The 18,782-nt window shown below is 33.9% G+C and overlaps 1 long non-coding RNA gene across 5 annotated transcripts in view; it reads left to right on the forward strand.

The window, feature by feature from the left end:
• Positions 1-18,782, forward strand: part of LOC141551119 (uncharacterized) — a 1,110,497-nt gene that overhangs the window by 199,004 nt on the left and 892,711 nt on the right. For 4 of the 5 annotated variants that reach the window (XR_012484789.1, XR_012484788.1, XR_012484784.1 and 1 more), the window contains one exon: positions 10,809-10,966. The exons of the other annotated variant lie outside the window; for it this stretch is intronic. This is a non-coding gene — a long non-coding RNA (uncharacterized LOC141551119). The remainder of the gene's footprint in view (positions 1-10,808; positions 10,967-18,782) is intronic. 5 annotated transcript variants of the gene reach the window in all.

Raw genomic sequence — 18,782 nt, forward strand, 5'->3', positions numbered from 1 at the left:
AAAAGAAGACACCATTGAGCAAGGAGAGAGTCTTGTCTGGGCCAGACCTGGGGCAGCTCTCTGGAGGAAGAGGAGTCTCTACTCTAGATCAGAGTTGGCAGCCGAGAGATTGAGTTGAGACAGCAGATCTCCTCCCAGAGAGTGATCGGCAGTCTCTGGAGACAACAGAACTTTACACTCAAGAACTTCAGAACATACTAGAAACTAGACACTCGGAACAAAATGAAGGGAGAGGTAGAATGGAATAAATTATTTCACATGAAAAGGTTCAAAAAACCCATCACAGTGAAGGGAAAGATTAGAGAGTAGGTGATGGGCATTTCTTGAACTTTAATCTTATCAGTATTGCTTGAAAGAGGGAATAATATACAAAATCACTTGAATATAGAAAGGGAAGATTAAGATAAAGGAGAGCAATGATAGAAGAGAGAGCAAATCTGGGGAGGGTAGATTAAGCAAAACACTTTCAAGGAGAGAAAGGTTGAATAAAGAGAGAGGACAAAAAGGAAGAAAAGTAAGAGGGACTGAAATACAGTTAATAGTAATACTCTCCCATAAAAAAGAAACATTAGTAGAGTAGATCAAAAATCAGAATCCTATAATGTTTATTAAAAAACACACTTGAAGCAGGGAAATACACAGAGAGCAAAGATAAGGGCTGAAGCAGAAAATAGATTCTGCTCCAGCTGAAGTACAAAAAACAGGAATAGCAGTAATGATCTCAGGAAAAAAAAATGACCTAATTGAAAGCAATAAGAAAGGAACTACATCTTGCTAAAAGTACTATGGACAATGAGGGAATATCAACACTAAACATAAATGCACCAAGTAGCATAACATCCAAATTCTAAAAAGAGATGTGAATTTCAGGGAGAAATAGAGAACAAAACTTTATTAGTGGGCGTCATTTACTGTTCCCTCTCAGAACTTGATAAATTCAACCACAATATAAATAAACAAAACTAAAAAGTTGACTAAAATATTGGAAAAGCTAGATATTTCACATCTTTGGAGAAAACTGAATGGGGATAGAAAAGAATATACCTTTTTAGGCCTGCAACTTAAAAAAAAATAGAAAAACAAAACTAGAAAGAAAAATAAATTAAGAATTACCAATTGAGAACCAAATTGGAAATCCTGAAAATTCACAAGTGAAATTAATAAATTTACAAGTTTTTTTTAAAACTATTGAGCCAATAAATAAACCTAGGAACTGTTTTTTTTTTGGGGGGGGGAGGGGGAATAAGCCATTGGTTAGTTTGATTTAAAAAAGGAAAAAAGAAAAACAAATATCCAATATCAAAAATGAAAAGGGTGAAATAACTACCAATGAAAAAGAAACTAAAGAAACCAGTAGGGAATATTTTGCCCAATTATATGCTAATTGATCCAAAAACCTGAAATCAAGGAATGAAATCAATGAAAATATAAATGACCTAGATTAATAGAACAGGAAAATCAAAATCTAAATAGCTCCATCTGAGAAAAAGAAATTGAACCAACTATTAATGAAAAAGTCTGCAGAGCAGGATGAACTCCAGAAGTGAATTTTACCAAAAATTTAAAGAAAAATTAATTGTAATTAAATGGAAAAAATAGTAGTATTTGTATGTAATATTTGTAAAAATGGGTGATGAAGGAGACCTAACAAACTCATTTAATGACATAAATATGGTGCAGATACTTAAACCAGGAAGAGCTAAAACAGATAAAGAAAATGAATTTTGATGCAAAAATTTTGAACACAATGCTAATAAAATGATGACAGTAATATATCACAAGGTTTATATATTATGAAGAAGTGGGATTTATAGTAGGAATGCAAAGTTGGTTTAATATTAGGAAAACAACATAATTTACCATCTTGATAGCAAAAACAAATCATATAATTATTATATGATGCTGAAAAAGCTTTTGACACAATACAACACCCATTCGTATTAAAAACACCAGAGAGCATAGAAATAAAGGAATAATTCCTTAAAATAATGAGCAACATCTATCTAAAACCATTAGAAAGTAAAATATAATGAAGATAAATAAATTAGAAGCTGTCTCAGTAAGATCAAGAGAGAATCAAAGATGCACAATAGCACAAATATTATTCATTATTGTACAAGAATTGTTAGTGAGAGTGATAAGAGAAGAAAAAGAAATCAAAGGAATTAGAGTAGGCAATAAGGAAACAAAACTATGACTCCTTGCAGATGATATGATGATATACTTAGAGAACCCTAGAATATCAACTAAAAATGATTTGAATAAATAACTTTAGCAAAGTTTCAGTATAAAAGAAAAACCAACAAAAATCATTCAGCATATAGCAGCAAGAAATAGATAAATTAATTACATTTAAAATGATTGTAAATAATATACAATATTTGGGAATCTACCTACTAAGAAAAACTCAGGAATCATGAACACAATTACAAAACACTTTTCACACAAATAAGTTATATCTAAATAATTGGAAAAATATCAGTTGCTTATGGGTAAGTCAATATGATAAAGATGAGAATTCTACTAAATTAATTTACATATTTAGTGCCATACCAATCAAGTTACCAACAATTATAGGAAAAAAATAACAAAATTAATCTGGAAAAACAAAAGTTCAAGAATAATAAGGGAATATATATATAAATGCAAAGAAAAGTGGTCTAGAAATACCAAATTTCAATGTATATTATAAAGCAACAATATAAAAAACAAACAAAATTGACTGGTACTGGCTAAGAAATAAAGTGGTGAATAAATGGAATAGATTAGGTATGCAAACCCCAATAGTCAATGACCATAGTAATCTAGTGTATGATAAACCAAAAGACCCCCACATTTGGGATAAAAACTCACTATTTGACAAAAACTACTGGGAAAAGTGGGTTCTAACTAGATTTAGACCAACATCTCACACCATACAAGTTAAATTCAAAATGAGTACATGCATAAAGAACAACACCATAAGCAAATGAAAAGTGAAAAGAATAATCTGTCTCTCAGATTATAAAAGAAGGAAGATTTCATGACCAAAGAAGAAATAGAAAAGGCATTATGAAATATAAAATAAATAATTTTGGTTATATTAAATTAAAAATCTTTTGCCCAAAGCCAATGTAACCAAGATTAGCAAAAAAAGAAGAAAGCTGGGAAGCAATCTTTATAACAGTTCTCTGTTAAGGTCTCATTTTTCAAATACATAGAGAACTGAGTCAAGTTTAAAGAAATACAAACCATTCCCCAAATGATAAAGTCAAAGAATAGTGAAGGAATCAGAGCTATCTATAGGCATACGAAGAAGTGTTCTAAATCACTTTTTGTTAGAGAAAAATGAATGGAGACAATTTTGAGCTCCCACCTCCCACCTATTATATTGGCTAATATGACAAAAAAGAAAAATGATGAATATTGAAGATGTTAGAAAACTGGAACAATTCTTAAGAGTTACAAATATTATCTTCCCATGTTAGATGGTAACAGTTTAGCCTTATGGCCACCAAACTTCAGGAAAAATAGTCCCTGCCCTCAAGGAACTCCCACTTGAATGGGAGAGACAATACACAAAATGTAAGAACACCATATATAAACGAAAGCTGAAAAAATTCTGGAAAGATTTTTGTGTTTTTTCCAGAGGTGTTATTTCTGTTGTTATTGTTGTTGTTGTGTTGTTGTTAATTTGAGTAATTGCCTGTTTAAGAGATGGGAAATCCTTAAATAGCCAGGGAAAGTGACTTTCTCAAGGATGTCATGGTTAATTGACAATGAAAGAACTGATGAAATCTTGCCTTTCTGTATTGAGTTTAAATCTCTGGAGTTTCTTCCAGATGCTGTAAGGATTTGGCCTGGCAGTACAAAAACTAATTTTCACTAGAGCCTTTTTAAAAAAAATCATCAAAATTTCAAACTCTCCCGAAAACATCCTAGTCCCTGAGACTATGAGACCAAAGTACTGGGAACAGGTGTTTATAACTTATGTTATTATTTTATAGCTACCACAGACTAGGATCCAAATTGCCTGATATGCATTCATAAGGAAATATTTGTTAGGTTAGAAAATTATACAGGTGTTGAACAAAGATATTGAACACATTTATTGCTGTATGCTTTGATTTTTTTTCCTCTCAAATAAATAATAGTTTTCATGCTTTCCTGTGAAATGTTAATAGATAAAAAGACATTCATGTGGGATCTCCACTTGGCAGTCTGGGTCCCTGTCTTTTCCCAGCAAGGATTCACTGAAATCTTGGGATAGAGGGAGGCTGTGTCAATCCCAGACAAAGTCATTTAAATGGGTTTTAATTTTTTTAATGTTTGAAATAAAACAAGCATTTCTATAACATAATAGCATAGTATAAAGATACATGAAACTGAAAATCTATTATGTACAATTTGCTAATCCTTTTAAATATACAATAAAATTTTCAGGTAAAAAAAGGAAAGCAAAGGAAGACTCCAAAACTGCAAATGACTGGAATAAAAATGGCAGTGCCTTCCAAAGAAACAGAGATGTTTAAGCAATGCCTGTAGGTAGGGATACTAGTCAAGTATCTATTGCAATAATCCTAGAATAAGATAATATAGACCTAAAATAAAAAGGAAGAAATACAGAGTCGTTTCAATGAGACGTTTGGCAGCTGATTAGATGTGGGAAGCACTATGCTTGAAAAATTCACAAAAGCTTATACATGACCTTCCCATGTGGTTTTTTCTTCATCTCTAGGGCAGGAGAAAGGGAAGAAAAAAGAAATGAATGAAGAAGCCTATCAAAAAAAAAAATTACTAAGATCAAGTTCTGAATTGTTTCAGAAGTAATTTTGAAGCAATAGATAGCTATAGGTCCATAATATCTTCCTTTATTACCCTTCCCCAGAAAAAAAAGAAGGAGGGAAGGGAAAAGGGAAAAAGAAAAGAAAGAAGGAAAAAAGAAAGGAAGGAAGGAAGGAAAGACAGAAGAAAAAAAGGAAGATAGAGAGAGAGAAGATTTTTTTTAAAGAGGGTCTTGGCCAATGAAGAGATCTCTCTCCATAGGTTACTTCCATCAACATAGAGCTGTTAGACATTCCTAAATATTTGCCCAAGACTTTAGGAAACTGGGGGAAAATGTTTCTTAAATATGGTATTGTTTTTAATGCCAAGATGCTTCTTTATTTCCTCCACTTTTATTCTCTATGTCTGTGATTAGGGAAGCCAAGGAAAGTAGAAAAAGGAAATTATTCAATAGATTTTATTCTTTCAGCTTTTCAATCTGGATCATCCAAGGTCCCCAAATTCTCCTCTGGAAAATCCCAACTATGTTTCTGGATAATTATATTAACTTTATATATGAGATGCCAGAGCAATCCCTATATATGTAATTCATAACAAGAAATAATATGGGGCAGTGAATAGGGACCTAGACATGGTGTCTACAAATACCTAGATATAACTCTTCCCTTCAACTCATACCAACTAGATGAGCAGAAGCAAATCACTTAATCTGCTTCCTTTTTTAACCAGTAGAATTAATAGCTATTGTACTTATTAAAAAAAAATTGCAGTGAGGAAAGCCTTAGGCCTTGAAGATCTTATGCTAAATTCTTGTTATGGAAGTTATTATTATTATTGTTTGTTCTTGGTAAAATAGATCTAGATTAAAAAAAAATTCATGCATAACCCCTTTGTCTACATGTAATCATTAATAGCTAGAAAAAGTGTCTGTCTACTTATAAGCCCAAATCTGTGATATCATAAAGAAAATATTTCCAAACAAAAAGGTAAACTTCTTTTTTACTTTTTCCTAAGATGATTTGAACTTCTATAGGGTTCAAAAAGTCATCACAGACTCCTTATTACTTCAAAGATAAAATATAAAATTTTCAACTTTCCATTTAAAGTCTTTAATCATCTGGTTCTAACCTATTCCCCTTTACTTCCTTTATATTCCAGGGAAATTGTCCTACTTACTTCCCTAACTATAATGTCACCTTTTACCTCCAAACATTTGGACAGGCTATCTTCCCTGCCTGATATATTCTCCTTCCTCCATGTCAGCTTTGACTTGCCCCAAGCTCAACTTAGCTGTAGCATTCCATACCTTTCTTTTCTAATGTTCCTGATTGGCACCATAATGGATAGAATGCTTACCCTGGGGTTAAGAAAAATCATCTTCCTAAATTCAAATCTGGCCTCACTTATTGTGAAGGTCCAGTCTAGCTCCTCTGAAGGGCTCAGAATAAATCCTTAAATGCACCAGCCCGGTTAGCTCAGTTGGTAGAGCATGAGACTCTTAATCTCAGGGTTGTGGGGCTCCATTGGGTGCCAATATGTAAAGTTCTGTTGTCTCCAGAAACTGTTGATGGCTCTCTGGGAGGAGATTTGCTATCTCAATTCAATGTCTCAGCCAGATTCTTCTTCCTCCAGAGAGACGCCAACTCTGGTCCAGAGTAGACTTCTCTCAGACCCAATGCTATCCTTCTTTTATCCTCCCAGAGAATAGGCATGTGAGAACTCATTGGAGCATGGGGAAATACTTCCACCAATGAACTTGCTCCTCTTAGAATTCCTAAGATGTAAACTCCCTTTAAAGGCCCAAACTGTCAAGTCAACTTGAGTTCTCACCTTGTAATTGTCCAGACAACATGAATTCACCTTGTCACTATCCAGACAACCTGAGTTCTCACCTTGTCACTGTCCAGACAACCTGAATTCTCACCTTGTAATCCTAACAACTTACTAGTTATAACTCTGGGCAAGTCACTTCATTCTCAGTTCTTCATCTGTAGGATGAAGTAATGAAGGAAATGATAAATCATTTCAGCATCTTTGCCCAGGAAACCCCAAATGAGATAGTGGAGAGTTGGACACAATTTCAATGACTAAACAACAATGTCCCTAAGTGATTAATGCCCTCCCTAAGTTCAATTATCTTCTTTTTTACATAAGTAGGTAAATATTATATCCATACAAAAGAATATAAGTGCCTTGAGGATGAGGGCTGCACCATAGAATGGATTTAAGAATAATCCTTTTTAGGATGTTATTTGTTCAATATAAAGACAGCATTGTGTAGTGGATCAAGAATTAGGCTCAGAGCTAGGAAGAATTGGATTCCCATCTTATCCCATCTGTTGGATAAGTGATCCTATGCTTATCACTTAACCTTTCAGTGCCTCATAGAAATCTCTAAGACTATAAGTAGCAAAGAAGGTGCCAACCTCCATTAATGGAGGGAATTTCCTCATCAGAAGCCCCTTCCTTAAGTAAAATCACAGGTAAAGATTTTATCCCTATTTCTATCTGCTTAAAACACTGGATCTATTTGCCTTCTCTAACTTCCCCAAGTTGCCCAAGTTACAACAAGTTTTCTGAAACTTGGAGACAAAAAACAACCACCAAAAATAAATAAATAAATAAATTCCTGAATTTATACCAGGCACTCACAAACAAGCTCATTAAAAACTGGTTCTCCATGGCAGGAGATGACTCATCATTTTAGGATCAATATCTTCCTACAGGCAAACAGCAGGGTGGGTACTTTAGGACTTACCTGAATTTCAAAATTAAAGCTCCAGCTTTCATGATGCCAATAAAACTGCACTACTAAATACCATACCTGAAATCTGAGATTGGAAAATAAATATTTATGAGCAAAATCTCTTCTCTCCTCTAAAATATGCTAAGGATATTTATTTTTCAAATGAGACTATTTTTCAATTCTAAAAATACTGCAAATCCCAAGAGTTGTTAATAAGAGGAAATTTAAATAGAGAGGTATATATGTACCATCTATTTTTCTTAAAATGCAGTTTAATAATTTAGTGCTCTTCACAGCTGGAAATATAATATTTTGCCATTAGCCAATGCTAAATATTTACAAAAGTCTGAGACAAAAGAGAAACAAAAGTAATTAGAGCTCTTGGTTCTTTGAGCCAATAGCACCAATCCCTACAAATAAAAAGAACATTTTCCAGTCTTCCTGCTTGTGTCAAGTCACAGGGGATTCAATTAAAAATTGTTAACCAGACTTGATGTGGTGTTAATCCCTTTCTTGTGACCCCAATTAATAGCCCATTTAACCTTTTCATGAAAGGTACAAAATTACCATTTGTTAAGGACAGTATTCTAAATACATCTTCCTCTTCTTATCAAAAAGGAAAGCTGGCCTAGTCCACAAACACTCAGACACACACACACACACACACACACTCAGTCTCTCACAAAGCCAGATGTGTATGTGTTCTAAATGAGACTTTATAAATAAAAAAGACATTTTTATTCGAAACAAAGATAGAAGACAGGATGGTTAGAAGTCAGAAATCTCTGCTCTTAATGAGCTAGCTATGTGATTTTTCAATAGGTTATTCTCTTGTCAAGTCTTACTACTTCAGTTTGGGTAATAAGATCTATGATGACCTTTCTTACTATAACATTATATGAGTCCATGATAGACTGATAGTTTTGGGGGAGTGATTTGAATATAGACCTGTTGGGCATGGAAAATAAAATAGGTGATCTTGGGACTACCTATATTCTAAATAAGATTCGAACTATTGGAGTGAGGGGTGGCAGGGATTTGCCCATTTCATGGCACCTTGTTTTTAAAGTTAAAGTCAGATAAAAGAAGAGAAGTATCTGTATATATTTTTATATTAACATATGTCTTTAAATATTTCATGGGTTACTATGATAGGAAAAATAATCAACAGGGTTTTCCCTCAAATTTAAGAGACCTAGACTCCATATAGGTTCAACTTTTGATGCCCAAGAAGTGGTGTGTAGTAGTTAGCTCGTCTTGACAGGGAGAACTAATTGTTAAATTTTTAGTGTGAATATTTACATCTCAGAAATCAGGAAAAACTACAAACCAGAACTTGGTTCATCAATTTTGTTGACTGTCTGGATGTAATTAAGTGGTAGGGAAAATTTAATAAGATAGATTAAACTTATTAATTTGGCTCGCAGATCAAGATGGGGTCTGCTTCTCAAGATTCTAATAAATAATTCTGCTTTCTATGAGTGATCTCTAAGTAGTCAATTTGGGTAGGTCTTCTTGTCCCAAACGCTTCTTAGAAAGACTTATTGATTATCAAACATTTACTAATACATTGCCTGGCCTTAGTTGACTAGGAAGCCACATTATTGTGGCTAGAGGCTACTAGGAATTTCTGCAGGGACCAGCCAGGTCCCAGAGACAATCTTGTGGACCTTTATGGAAAACTCACCTAAGTAATATTTGGGAAGCTGGCCAGGGTTCGGTAATGAAAAGAGTAAATGCTAATGAAATGGCACATCTTGAATAATCAAATTCACTGTACTTTATAAGCTATAAGTTCTTAGGTTTGGAGCTATAAGGAATCTTAGAGACATAAGTTGAACCTGCTCATTTGGCAGATAAGAAAAATGAGTTCAGAATGTTGGAGGGGATATGGGAAAACTGGGAGACTGATACATTGTTGGTAGAGTTGTAAACAGATCCAGCCATTCTGGAGAGCAATTTGGAACTATGTTCAAAAAGTTATCAAACTGTGCATACCCTTTGACCCAGCAATGTTTCTATTGCACCTATATCCCAAAACAGATCTTAAAGGAAGGAAAGGGACCCACATCGTGCAAAAATGTTGTGGCAGCTCTTTTCATAGTGCCAAGGCACTAGACTGAGTGGATGTCCATCAGTTAAAGAATGTCTGAATAAGTTATCGTATATGAATGTGATAGAATATTATTGTTCTATAAGAAATGATCAGGAGGATGACTTTAGAAAGGCCTAAAGAGACTTATATAAACTGTAAATGAAATGAGCAGTATCAGGAGATCATTATAAACAACAACATCAATATTTTGCGACAATCAATTCTGATGGACATGAGATGAATATTGCCAGTCTCAATGATCTTGTGATGAAGAGAACCATCTACATCCAGAGAGAGGAATGTAGGAACTTAATGTGAATCATAACATAACATTCTCACTCTTTTTGTTGTTCACTTGCATTTTGTTTTCTTACTCATTTACTTTCTTTTTTTGATCTGACTTTTCTTGTGTAACAAGAGAATTATAGAAATATGTTTATACATATGGGATTTAACATATATTTTAACATGTTTAACATATATTGAATTGCTTGCCATCTAGAGGAGAGGGTGGGAAGAAGGAGAAAATCTGAAATACGAGGCTATGCAAGGGTCAATGTTGTCACATTATCCATTCATATGTTTCAAAAATAAAAAGTTTTATATATATTAAAAGATAAAAAAAATGAGTCCAGAAAAGTTAAGTGTCTCATTAAAGGTAATTTAGATGTTCAACATCAGCCCTCATCCAAGCCTAGGCTCTTTTGCTCCTCAGTTCAAAGCTAGTATCTTTTCTCCTGTGGATCAAACTGCCACCAAAATCTTAACTCCTTTGAGGTAAAGAGGACGGCTGTGGTAGAAAGAACAATGGCCTAAGAGATAGGCCTAAGAGACTGAGATTCTTCTGCTCTCTGCTCCACTATTAATTCTCCGTGTAAACAAGTCTCTACTTCTCTAACACTCAGTTTTCTCCTGTTAAAATTATTTCTAAGGTCTTTTTCAGCTAGTATTCTATGGGTCTATGATTTTGTGAAACTGCAGGTAAAGGACACAGTTTCCTTTTGACTGTCATCTAATCATAAATAGACTCACTCCATTAAGGTGACTTCCTTTCACACCAGTGTATGCCCAAGAGGCCATACTACTCCAGAGGTCAGTGTCATTTATGTGTCAAGTGCTAAAAATGTACTTGAAAATAAGAGCAGGTGTTTGGACAGTTTTGAAAGAGAAGCAAGTAGAAGCCAATTATCTTTTCTTTTTCAGAAGGCAAAATCTCTTTCCAAAAACCAGATAACAGAAATCCTTACATTTGGACATGAACCTGAATTTCAGAGATTATGTGGAAAAAGAAGAGAATGTGAAAAAAAATTAAAGGAAAAAATCCAAGGAGGAAAAGCAGTTTCAGTTATGGAATTCAGGAGGTGAGCAAACTTGAAAACAATTGATTTTCTAACCATCTCATGTTTGTCTAAGAAGAACCACTTAGACAAATAAATTAAAAATATGCTAAGCAAAATAGAAAAAGGGAAATATATTCCAACGTTTTTGTCTACTTAGATCTCAATGCATTCTGCAAATAACTAATATTGAATTGTTGTTGGGTTTTTTTTTTTCCTTTGATTTGCTCTTCTCAACTGTCGAGACTCTAAGGATACAAGGGTATTGTAAATAGGATATTTAATTAACATTATATCAAATAGAGATAGAAAATTCTTCATTTAACAGAAGAATGCAGCCTTCTAACAGAATAGGAAGAAATGTAGCATCTCAGTATGTTGTAGCTTCATAGAATTTAAGTCTGTACATTATAAATTAACACATCTGTAGGCTTCGGTATTTGTGGACACTGAACAAACATAGCAGACCATTCAATGGCTGCTATCAGTGCCTCTCAGACCATGGCCCTATGGAGACCCTTCCAGAGAACTATAAAGCTTACAATAGAATCTCATAAAGTATAAGACTAGGCTTTTTAAAATGATTAATGCTGAGAGAAATGGAATCAGAGGTGAAGAAGAGTATTAAAAGATGAATTTGCAGGCATCCAGATCTCCTTCTCTGTCTCTGTCTCTCTTCTCTCCTCTCTCTCTCTCTCTCTCTCTCTCCTTCTCTCTCTCTCTCTCTCTCTCTCTCTCTCATCTCTCTCTCGCTCTCTCTCTCTCTCTCTCTCTCTCTCTCTCTCTCTCTCTCTCGTTCTGTCTCTCTCTCTCTCTCTCACACACACACACACACAGATTGAGAGACAGAAACAAACAGAAAAACAGACAGACAGTAACAGACAGCAAGCAGACATACAGAGAGAAGAGAGAGAGAGAGAGAGAGTAGAGAGAGAGAGAGAGAGAAGAGAGGAGAGAGAGGAGAGAGAGAGAGAGAGAGAGAGAGAGGAGGCAGGGAAGAAAAAAGGGAGTGAGAAAGTGAAAGCAAAGATTTGTTTCTAATAGTTTTCTTATGGCTTCATGCAATGTTCTTTCTACAATCATAACCTATCCATTGGCCACAGATTCTCTTTCTCTTCCTTTTCCTCTCAATTTTCTGCAGCTTAGACCCCCTCAGATCACAGATTTTTAACAAGGATCTGTGGATGACAATAAAGATGATGATGACAATGATAGTAGATAATTATAATTTACCAGTTTGCAAAGCAGTTATATTTAGGAAGGGTCTGTAACTTGGAGGGAGGAAATTATACCTTTATTTTCACTAATTGATTTATCATTTCCTTCAATATTAAAAATATTCTGAAAAGTGGCATAGAGGCTTCATCAAGTTCTTAATGGAATTTATGGTACCAAAAAAAAAAAAATTGGTTAAGAACTCTTGCCTTGGACCAGACTTTATGGTTCCTTAGTGATGGTAGACAAAGGGACTGGACCTGTAATTACATTGGTATAGTGTGCCTTCAATGCAAGAGGGAACATTCTCTATCCAGTGATCCTTCCTGAACTCTTTTTTTGTTGTTATTCAGTTATTTTTAAGTAGGGTTGACTTCTTCTTTTGGGGTTTTCTTGGCAAGGATACTGAAGTGGTTTGCCATTTCTTCTCTAGATTATTTGACAAATGAGTGTCTGATGCCAGATTTAACTCAAGAAGATGAATTTTCCTGACTCCAGGCCCAGTGCCCTGTGCATTGTGGTGCCCATTAAAACTGTTGGGTTTATATTCTGCACCATACCATTTAACACTGCATTATATACCATCATAATTTTTCATTTGATGCCTTTATTGTTCTTTTTTTTTTAAACAACAGAGTTATCTTACTTCCACAACTACACTCTAAGTTACTTGAGAACTGGGACTTAGGTTCCTTTAAGCATCTCTCTCCCTTAAATAACAAAAAAAATAATAATAATAATTATAATAGTAATATATTTTATGTAACATTTTAAGGTTTTTAAAAATTTCCTCCCAGCTACCCTTTGAAGTGGGTAGTACAAATATTTAATCTGTATTTTATAGAAGAGGAAACCAAGGTTCTTTGACATGATATTGCTTCATAGTCATACAGATAAAGGGCTGAAACACACAGAATATGAGTCCAGACTGCTTATTCCAGATATATCAATGTTTCTACTTTTTAGATTTTGGTAAAAAAAAAAAAAAAAAGGAGATGAGGTATCAAATTGACTGATGAATGTGATCAGGAAATTAAGACATATCCCTTTGTATAACTGAAAAAATAACTCTATAACAAAATCTGGAACATGAATTTTAAAAATTGGTTTTCATATCCCATAACTGAGGAAGAGTGGTATGAATCCTGAAAGGCCTAGATTTTGTAATTTGGAGAAGAGACACAGGAGCATCACTTAGTGAAAGTAATCTTTGTTAAGGTTTCTCCTCTGCCTTAAGTTGGCTTTCAGTGCAGAGCCATAGATTAGAATGTTCTTTTTATTCAGCATGGATTCTGATCAGGGGAAACCTTATAGTTGTCATGGTAACCCACTATAAATGTTGACTCCTGAGGATAATCATTAAAACCACAATCACAAAGTGGAAATATGAGCCTTTATAGTCTATCAACAGAAGGTCTGGGATTTGTAATAGAAAACTGTGAATGAATTTGTACTTTTTAGTATAGTATTCATAATATTTTTCTCCATATATCTTTAATTTTATTTTAATGACCATTGAATTTCATTGAAAGATAATACTATCATCCCATTATTTCCTGCGTAAACTGAAGGAGGGGCAATTGACTCACACTTTTGATTGGGTTCACAGCCTATATACTAATACATTAACTAGATTTGTGACATTTGTGGTCATTTGTGGTTGCTTTGTGCTCTGATGGAATTCACCTTTTTATATGGATTGCCTTGGAAATCTAATCAGACTCCTTGAGGGAGAAATGAAAAGACAATTGTAATAAGTTTCTGCAGAGCTACTGTTCTGCTTTGGGTCACTTCCATTTTTCACATTTAATTAGACAATGTTTACTAAGGTGGTAGGATTTTTTTTTCACAGAGATATGGCCTCTCCTGCTGTGCAATCTGGGCAAATATAGCTTTTAGATGGATAATGTGATCTACCTGTCTGGATATACTTGCAAAGTCTCAGGTCAGAGGAAATAGAATTCTTAAGTAATATAGGATTTAAAACTGGAAGAACCCTTATAAGTATCTTACCTAGTCTCTTCCCTTCCTCCCCTCTGCCCCCATTTTAACAGATAGGCAAAATGACACTGAAAGATGTATACTGATTTGTCCAAGTTCATATCAGGAATTAGTATCAGAGTCTGGATTTGCATATAGATTTTTTGATTCCAAAGAATCAGTGATTTTTGTCTTAACTGAAATTTTTTAATGTGCTACTGTGGTGACCAAGTAATCAATGATCAAGTAACCATTGTGAAACAAGGAAACAGAGTAAAGTTAAAAAATACAAAACAATCTTCAAAATTGAAAGCCTAGAAGTTATATTAAAATACTGGAATCAGTTCAAATCCTTCTATTCCATTTCATAGGCATATGTGTTGGGGATTTTGTTTGTTTTATATGATGGGGCAAGTTGAGATATGTCTATAGGAGTCATGACAATAGACTCTATACTGCTCTATTTCAGGGGCTCTAACAAGACCCTAATGCCATTCTCAACGTCCTTCTCTATCCACTGATTGATCATAAATTTTATAATGTAAATTTTGCATTCCCAAAATAGATTTTTGGCAGTCTAATTATTTTTGAGAACTGGTTGTTAGACATTGTAATATATTTTTACTCTACTGACAAATGTTATCCATGCAAATCTGTAATTCTTGACAGATTTTATTTTCTCATGGGTTCAAATCTAAATTTGGAAAAATAAATTTTTATGCTCTTTGGAATCTATCAAAGATTGCTTTACCTTAAATAAATATATGTGAAATTAATATTGCTATAAGGTTTGAGATACTTACTTATCACTATTTTAGACTAAACAATTAGAGCTACTTTAAAATCCATTTTTGTTCAAGAAATAATTATATTTATTGAGCAACTAAATTCTTGACCCTCTGGAAATGCAAAAAAAAAAATAGGGTCATCTTTATTCCTATGGAAATATAATCTAGCTAATTAATACATGTAAAGAAAAAACTAAAAAGAAAGAGCTTCAGCAAAGAGGAAAAATATGATAAAGGTTATAGGAGAATTCTGAAGGAATTCATGAAAGGAAGAAAGTATTCCTGCTAGGAATGTTTAAGAAAGAAGTCTTTCTTAAGATGGAATTGAAGATAGACTTTAAGAGGAAAGTCAATATAGTCTAGAAGGAAGTACTAGATGTGGAGCTGGAAAGACATCATTATAAATCCTGCCTGTGATTTTTAAAAACTTAAGTTTTGCATCATATGATTAGTGATCAGACTTCTATATCATAGATATCTAGCTAAAAAGTCCAATGCCCCCCCATATTACAGATGAGGAAACTAGGCTTCTAGAAGCCAAAAACTGTTTCAACATCACAATATGGTGGCAAAAGGATGGTTTTTCATTTGTAGGGTGGACAGAAGAGGAAAGAGAATGTACACGAAGAGTTTGGTTAGGAGGTTCTTCTAGAAGTCTACATAGTGGATAATGAATGATGATCTAAACTAGGATCATGAACATAGGAATGGAATAGCACAGATTTCCAAGTAAAATATGTGCCTGGTAACACATTTCCTTAATCTTAAATAAGCATTTAAGAAAAAACCTATTATGTGTAATTGTGGTTTAATTCTTTTTAATTGATACAAGAAGCTGCTTATAAATTATCCAAATAATAATTGTTTTCAGATTAAGTACAAAGAGATTGCAAATTTTTAAAGATTTCTCTGTATTCTTTCAAATGGAAAGTAAGAATTTGTGTATATAGAGATATTGGATGAACCATTTTGATCAAAAGCTTGTTTTGTTACCCATCCACGTGGCAACAAAAGCAATTAAAAAAAAATTTTTTTCAGAACCCAGTAGAACTGTTTTAGGTGAAGCCATCTTTATTCCTGACAATGACTGCAAGATCCCTTCATTTCCTCTTTCTTTCTCTTCCATCTTCCAATAATGAATTCAATTGAGTAATTTGAGTCTCCTCCACAATTTCTCTGTCACCTGATATCTTCTCACATAGCCATCAATCTAGTTCAGATCCTCATTACTTCTTGCCATTGGGTTAGGAGTTGTCCTGCTTATCCCTGTAATAACCTCTTATTTATAGGTTGCCTGGCTTCTCACCTCACTTTTACAAAACAGTCAAAGTAGTCTTGCTCAAGAACTTCTGATCAGCAAACTTCCTGAAATTATCTCATATTTGGACTATAACAACAGCTTCTTTTTTTTATTAGTTTTTATAATTATAACATTTTTTGACAGTACATATGCATAGGTATTTTTTTTTTTTTACAACATTATCCCTTGTACTCCCTTCTGTTTCGAATTTTTCCCCTCCTTCCCTCCACCCCCTCCCCTTGATGGCAGGCATTCCCATACATATTAAATATCTTATAGTATATCCTAGGTATAATGTATATGTGCAGAACCTAATTTTGTTGTTGTTATTGTTGCAAAGGAAGAATTGTATTCGGAAGGTAAAAATAATCTGGGAAGAAAAAATAATAATAATAATAATAATGCTCACAGTTTACACTCATTTCCCAGTGTTCCTTTTCTGGATGTAGCTGATTCTGTCCATCATTGATCAATTGGAATTGGATTAGCTCTTCTCTATGTTGAAGATACCCACTTCAATCAGAATACATCCTCATAGAGTATCATTGTTGAAGTGTATAATCATCTCCTAGTTCTGCTGGTTTCACTCAGCATCAGTTGATGTAAGTCTCTCCAAGCCTCTCTGTATTCCTCCTGTTGGTCATTTCTTACAGAACAATAATATTCCATAACATTCATATACCATAATTTACCCATCCATTCTCCAATTGATGGACATCCATTCATTTTCCAGTTTCTAGCCACTACAAAAAGGGCTGCCACAAACATTTTGGCACATACAGGTCCCTTTCCCTTCTTTAGTATTTCCTTGGGATATAATCCCAGTAGTAGTACTGCTGGGTCAAAGGGTATGCACATTTTGATAACTTTTTGGGCATAATTCCAGATTGCTCTCCAGAATGGTTGGATTCTTTCACAACTCCACCAACAATGCATCAGTGTCCCAGTTTTCCTACAGCCCCTCCAACATTCATCGTTATTTGTTCCTGTCATCTTAGCCAATCTGACAGGTATGTAGTGGTATCTCAGAGTTGTCTTAATTTGCATTTCTCTGATCAATAGTGATTTGGAACACTTTCATATCAGTGGAAATAGTTTAAATTTCATCATCTGAAAATTGTCTGTTTATATCCTTTGACCATTTATCAATTGGAGAATGGCTTGATTTCTTATAAATTAAAGTCAATTCTCTGTATATTTTGGAGATGAGACCTTTATCAGAACCTTTAATTGTAAAAATGTTTTCCCAATTTGTTACTTCCCTTCTAATCTTGTTTGCATTAGTTTTGTTTGTGCGGAAACTTTTTAATGTAACAACAGTTTCTTAATTGAACTCTTGGATTCCTGTCTGTTCTTTCCAATTCATCTGCCATATAGATGCAAAAAGAAAAAACCCAAAAACAGTAACAAAAAAAAAAAGTCTTCCTAAAACATGTAACCTTGTTGCTCCCTTGCTTAGGAATATTCAATAGCTTCCTAATATCTCTAGGATAACATACAAATTTTTCATGTTGTCCTCAGAGCCTTTTACAGTCTGGATTTAACCTACCTTTTCAGGCTTATTTGTCCTGACTTCCTACCTACATTCTACATTCCAGGCAAGTTGGCCTATTTGAAATTCTCTGAACTTGGTGTTATATTTCCTCTTTCAATTGGATATGATCTCTTCTCATCTTCATTTCTTAGGAGTTCCAGTTTTCCTTCAGAAGTTTTTATCATGTGCTATTTCCTATGGGGGTCTTTCCTGAAGTCCTTAGTTGTTAATTTTCTTCTTCCTCATCAAATTATCATATCTGCATTTTGTTACATAAAATATTTCTGCAAGAGAAAAGTAAGAAACTTTAAGTCAAGATCTGCTTTTCATCTTATCTTTATACCTACAGCAGCTGGCTCAATGCCTTATACAAATGCTTAAGAAATTCTTATTGGATTGGATGTTACACATTAAAAAAAAAATTGTTCAGTGTGTTTTTTATGTTTTCTTCAAGGATATGATCAGAGATAACAACTGATGTATGAAATACTAATTTACATCAATCTTTGTTTTAGTTAGATGTTAGGATTCATTTAACAGCCTACTGGGATTTGATGAACTTGACCAGCACTGGGAAATGTTACTGTGTGGGTGCTCACTATTACAACAAAGGGATCATCTGATCTATCAAGGAGGCTGTAGTGTACTGATCCATATTTGAAGGTTTTAAAATTGTACTCAATACACTCCATGGGTATAAGAATTACACTAAAATCAGGTCACTATTTTGATGTTGGTAATTCTTCAAACTATCTGTCCTCTCACCTAAGACTCCAATAAAGGCTTGAAAAGAATACACATGTGTTAAAGTCTCTTTTCAAGATGAGTAAAATTGATTTCCTTATTAGAAGCACATAGAAGAAACAGTAGCTGAATTGCTGGACCTGGAATCAGAGATGCAAGAGCTGAAATCTAACTTCAGACAGCTATGTGATTTTGGGCAAAATACTTTTGACCTTTGTCTGCCTCATTTTCTTTATCTGTCAAATAAAGGTAATAATAGTACTTATGTCCTATGGTTGT

Source organism: Sminthopsis crassicaudata, chromosome 1 (genome assembly GCF_048593235.1).
Source record: "Sminthopsis crassicaudata isolate SCR6 chromosome 1, ASM4859323v1, whole genome shotgun sequence".
In the NCBI taxonomy this organism is placed as follows: domain Eukaryota; kingdom Metazoa; phylum Chordata; class Mammalia; order Dasyuromorphia; family Dasyuridae; genus Sminthopsis; species Sminthopsis crassicaudata.